Here is a 6,282-nt window from a genome sequence, read left to right on the forward strand (position 1 = left end):
GATCGCCCCGCCCCTATTCCCCGCCCACTTCCCTGCCAGCGCGCGGTGACTGCGGACGGATGAATAGACGCGCCGGGTCACTGCGCTCTCCCCTGGGTGCTCAGGCCGTGAGAAGGGCCTCGACGTGCTCATCAGCTGCCCTGCTTTTCTTTGCTTTTTTTCCCCCTTAATTACAGAGTCACATGCCGTTGTAAGAAATCATTCACTTTGTCCAGTTTCCCCCAGTGCTATCATTTTGCAAAACTTTATCAAAAAAAAGTAGTCTCACAGCTAGGATATTGACTTTGATACAGTCACCGATCTTATTGAGTTTTGCCCTGTTTTACTCGTCTTGCTTTGCATGTATTAGGTTTACACAATGTAATCATCTGTGTAGCTTCTCATACCCACCTCCACCTGGCCCCTCCTGTGGCGATTTTACAGCTGCAGCCCGGAGCCCTGGCATCACTAATCTTTCCTCTATTTCTAAAATTGTTTTATTTCAGAAATATTATGTTTAGATACAGGAATCATACAGCGCCTAGTTTTTTGAAATTGGCTTTCTTCACTCGTTAACCTAATTCCCTGCAGGTTCATGTCTTGCTTTTTTACACGAGTTTCCTCTTAGAAAGTAACTTTTGAAAAAAAATTACCCAAGAGCAAATCTAAAGTACATTTCAAATGCGAGAGTTCCCTCATCCTTTCCTAAATAACAGCCTCTTTTTACAGATGGTTTGAAAAGGAAAGATGTTTTTTTCACATACGGGAAAAAAAAAATTCCCAGCCTTGGAAGGATGTTTGGGTTAGAGGCCAAAGTGCATCGCAGATCACGCACACGTCCACACCTCAGAAAACACTCACACATTCCTGAGACGCAACAGTGAGTGAAGGCTTATTTTTGGCTACAGGAGATGAATAATGAAGACAGGAGGGAGGAGCTAAAGGAGAGGGTATTTTAACGACATTAACTGTGTTTTTGTGTTAGTCACTCGGAAAGAGAGAGGCTGCCCCAAGTCAGCGCATTGGAAGCTGCAGACCTAGCGTCTCCAGGCTCCCCCTTCCAAACGGGCACGGACCTTCTTTCACAGCCTGTAGCGGGGAGCCGCGTCTCCCCACTGCCTCCCCACTTCCATCCGGCCACTCTTTGGAGCGAACTCACACATCCCAACATGACGATGCTTGCTCGGGGGCCTCCTGGGGGTACCAGGGAACCACTTCCTTTCCCACATACTCTGAAAATTAAAACTGGTCTCCTTAAGGCTGGAGTGGCAAATAGTTGTTTTAAGCTTGTCACAAATGTAACTTACATTTGAACTAATGTTTTAAAAAATAATTGGAGTTTTGAATCTATGAAGATAACTTGGAAGTAAACATAGTTATTATTTTGGTGGGAAAAAAAATGAATGGACTGGAAAGTGAGTCATCTGCCCTGTTTCCGGGGCTCAGCTCTAGCAAAGTACCCTTCTGCCTCTACAGTCTCCAAGGCACACAGCTCCGCTGCTGGGGCTGACTAACAGCCCACACCATCAAGTAATAAAACGCTCCAATTTCATGTATTTAATCATCTGTGTGCTTCATTTGACAAATATTTATGGAGTGTCTGCTGCTGGCTCAGTACCGGGTGCCTGGGACTGGAGACCAGAGCCCCTGGAGACCAAAATAGCCAGCTCCCAGCTGTGAGCAGATCGGGTCCAAAGATCAGGGGCTGGGCTCAGGAACCTGGTTTGGTATATGGGTCCTCTGCAGACTTTGAAGTGCTTTACCGATTCACATGACAACTGGTAAAAGAAAAACAAACACCTTTACAAGAATTGTGAATTCGAGTTCCAGACCCGCTGGGATTCCGGGAGCACAATTGCTATTTATGTTAGCAGTCCTTGGTCCCAGGCTGGGAAGGTTAGCATTTCCAAGTATAAAAGTAATTTAAAGTTTTGCTTTAAATACATTTTAGGGCCAAAGAAAAGTGGACCAATTTAAAGAAAAAGATGAAATGAATAATAGGGCAAGTTGTGCATCTCAGACTTGGGAGGTGGCTGTCCTGAGGATTAATGGGGCAACATTAATTAACCTCATAAAGTGTCTACATGGACAACGTGCCCGGTGTGGTTACAAACAAACCAATCAGCACAGATCCTGGGTGGAAAGCAGGGCGCAGTCATGGAGGCGCAGTCATGGAAGAGCACTAGGGATGCAGACTTGAAGGTTTTCAAGAGGTGAGTTCTGAGGGCATGAAGCTCCACAGAGAGACTGTCAACCCGCCTGGGAGTGCGGGTGAGGAGGGGAGGGACGACCAGGGGAGACAATGGCGGATGGGAGGTGGGAAGGAGGAGTCGGGGAAGGGGGCTGTCTGCTGATATTTGCAAGTCCCCACTCCCCAACTACCCTGTGTGCCTCCTGGCCCCTTTCCCAGAAGAATTCCAAATCCGGTTTCCTCCTATACTGGATGTCCTGACTGCGAATCTAAATAGGTGATCCCTTGAGCTCCAGGTCCTCAAGCTGTGCCCTTCTTCATAGGGGGCCATTTAGCACTGACCCAGCAGGCAGCCCAAGGTCCCCGGTCTGGAAGTGTCGGGAAGCTGCTTTTAACATCCTACCACAGGGAACAGTGAATGTTGCCGGCCAGGGAGAAGACAGGATAGAGAGGTCTCCGGGTTTGCAGCCAGCCTGCCTCAGATGGGGTCCCAGGATGCGACCGCGGTGCATTTGCCTGTCCCTGATGTGTGCGATAGAGGTACCTGCTTCGAGATGTCTGTGGGGAGCCAAGCAGATGATAATTATATGTGTGTGGCACATGCTAGGCTGTGGATGAATAGTGACATTTTAAACTGAGTCATTTTCATCTTTGTCCTTCTCAGGGTCCTAGAGTAACTCAGCCCTCATAAGCATATGGCTCAGTGACATCGTGGAGCCGACATGGGCTGACCTGGCTCTCAGAGGCCCCAGAATAAAGCCAGAGCCCCCGGGGTCCACCTGCCGGCATGACCATGGGGCAGGGGAGCGAAGCTGAGGTGGGCTGGCCACCTGGAAACACTGTCCCCTCCCCCCAGGCCTCTGCACCCAGCCTCCTCTCTGTCTAGCAGACTCCTCACTCCCCTACAACAGCCGCTCCTGCCACCACTTGCACGGTTGTTTTTGAGAATTCCCTGTGTGTTGTGTTATTTTCTAAAATAAATAACTTGTTCACTGCAGAGATTCTGCTTTCACTAATACTGACAAAGTGATTTAAGGGTAATAGAACAAGACACAGGCTTTCACTGAATCTGTCTTTTCAGCAAAGGTAATAAAACGCAGAAAGGAAAGGGCCTGACTTGCAAGGGATTTCTTTCCATGAACACGCACGCTGCCTTCCTTTCCATTCTGTGACTCACAGACGTGCCGGCCAGCCTTCCGATGGAGGCCTCAAAATGGGGATCTTGTGTTCCTGATGATAGGATCTGAGCACTCCGAGGGCCACGATGTGATTTGGATCAATGAGGTCTTTGTTCTTTGGGGGTTTCCAGTAAGGCATGGGCTTTCTTAAAACCCTGTGACTAAGCTGTGAGAAGCTGCTGGCTCCCTGGGGAACCTGATAGGGTCTGGCCCTTTTGCCCTTTGTGGATTTCTCTGGCTCTTCCTGGCCCTCTCCCACAGCCCCCATAGGATGATTTCTTTCCTTTCTGCTTTTTATTACCTTTGCTGAAAAGACAGAGTCAGTGAAAGCCTGTGTCTTGTTCTATTACCCAATTACTAGCATCCACCATGCTGAGGGCACCCCCGTGAGAAGCAGCCGTCTAACATGAGCCTGTCCCTGTGCCAGGGAACGTGCAGCCCCAGCTCCAACAATCACAATCTGCAGCATGAAGAGGGCTGGAATCTCTCCTCTGTAGCCAGTCTTTAGACATTCTTTGGAAACAATAAATATTGTGCAAAGAAAAGTGGATAGAAATTGCATTTTAGGCAGGGTGTTGGAAGTGCCTCCCCCAGCCCAGGCACTTCCCTGCCAGGTCATTCCTTTTGGGCTAGTCATTGCTTTCCCCTTGAGGCAAATCCTCCTTGGACTGGCACGTCCTGAGAGGGACTGAGGTCACTGGAAAGGCGCTGGCTGGACTCAGCACCTGTGGGCCTTGGTGTCAGAGAGACCAGAGTTTGAGTCTGACCCGGCACATTCCGGCCATGCACCCTCTGCCAGGTTTAGATGATCCCACACAGATTTCTCTTCTATAGTTAGCGACAGCAACAACCAACATGCAGGAATCAGTTCTCAACTGTGTTTGGAACGTTGGTCACCTTCTCCTTATCTCAGGTCACACACTGTCTTGTTAGCAAGCCCTCAGGAGCCGGTGGTGGTGTGCCAGAGACTGCTAGTTATCTCAGGGGCACGGCCTTTTGCTTTGACTATTTTCCATTGATGGGACATTTGACATCTCTGCCAGGGTTCATATTAACTTGAAGAAAATGGGCAGTGATGCAACTGACTCTATCTGGTGGCAATACCGTTGAATTTGTCTTGTCAAGATGCTAATAGCTTACTGAACAATAGACATCACCCAACAGGGACTGTTTTATTGCACCTTAGGACCCTGTGATCTGGCAACATCCTTCCAGCATGCCTTCTGTCAGGGACTGCAGTCTTTCATTCTTTTTCTACTTTTTGAACCAGCTCTGCCACCATGCTGGCTTCCATACTGAGTTCCATCAACCACTGACAGACGCTCCTGTTATACAAGAGTCGTACTTTTAACTTGTAAAAAATTCCACTTCAGCAAGGGCATCATTCTACCCCCACACCTTTTCAATCTCTGCTGCCTCCCTCACCTTTTCTTTTCTCCACCCTCACATCCTAGAAAATCCATCCAGTTGACCGGGAGGAGTAGCTCACACCTGTCATCCCAGCACTTTGGGAGGCCGAGGCAGGTGGATCACCTGAGGTCAGGAGTTTGAGACCAGCCTGGCCAACATGGTAAAACCCTGTCTCTACTAAAAATACACAAAATTAGCCAGCTGTGGTGGTGGGCATCTGTAATCCCAGCTACTTGGGAGGCTGAGGCAGGAGAATCACTTGAACCCAGGAGGCGGAGGTTGCAGTGAGCTGAGATCCCACCATTGCACTCCAGCTTGGGGGACGAGAGCAAAACTCCCTCTCAAAAAAAAAGAAAAGAAAAGAAAGGAAAAGAAAATCCATCTAGTCTCAAGACTTTAGGTACCTCGACGCTGACTACAAAATTGACCCATCTCTAGGATGGAGAGCTCTCCACCTCCATGGCTGTATGGCTCCCCCAGGCCTCTCGACCTGCATGGTGTGCGTGTCTTCAGAGCATCCACATTGAACTCATCCCAGCTGAGCTCCTGGCTGCCTCCCGCACCCAGAGCAATCTTTCTCCTTAGCTCCACAGTGGAAATGCCACTCTTCTGATTGGTCCAGCTGAGTCCTGAGAGGAAACAGGGGGTAACAAACACCCCGGAACTTCACAGCTGGAAGCAGCACTGCCTCTAGCCCGTCAGTGCACTTGCACTGCCTCTAGCCTGTCAGTGTTCTCGGTTTCCCGAACATCGCAGGCATGATCCTGCCTCAGAACCCTTGCCCTCCTCACAGTCTTTATCAAGCGTGTTGGGAATTCCTAGTGGCTCCACTTCAACCGTCCCCACCTAGGTACCTCTCACTCTCCCCTCCACATCACCCTGGGCCACGTCGCCATCAGGTTCTCACCTGTGTCCTGGTCACAGCCCCTACCTGGTCTTGAGCGCCCTGCCCCATTCGCAGGGATTCTCTGAGCACGCCTCTGCTCTAAGCCATTTCTCCAACGGCTTCCAGCTTCACACAAAGCAAGAGCCAAAGTCCTTTCAACAGCCTACACAGCCCCATATTCACTGTTCTCAAACAATAGAAAGCTGGAGAGCCGGCAGCATGAGGAACCCCAGAACCCCTGCCAGCGTGGTTCGGAGGCAGCAGGCCTGGGGTGCACCTGATAACTGGCATTTCTACCGAGTCTCCAGGCAAGCCCTCTGTGATCTGTTCTCCAGGCCCCCGGGAACCACATGTGGAGGCAAAAGCACTCCAGCCTGGATGCCAACCCGCCGTGTTGACTTCGAATTGACCCCAGTTCTGGAAGGCCTCTACGATTTCTAAGTTATCTGCTGTTTGTTGTGTAAGAGTACCCACTTAAATCTCACCCCTAGGTCAAAACAACCTTGACCATAACGTCTGTCCTTAGGCAAATTCACATAGCATTCTTGCATATATGAAATTTCCCTACAATTGTCCTGCACCTTCCTTCTGGTACTATGTAAGCCTGAGGAGTAATGGGGATCCACCATCTTGTCTTG

The sequence above is a fragment of the Piliocolobus tephrosceles genome, chromosome 19 (genome assembly GCF_002776525.5).
Source record: "Piliocolobus tephrosceles isolate RC106 chromosome 19, ASM277652v3, whole genome shotgun sequence".
In the NCBI taxonomy this organism is placed as follows: Eukaryota; Metazoa; Chordata; class Mammalia; order Primates; family Cercopithecidae; genus Piliocolobus; species Piliocolobus tephrosceles.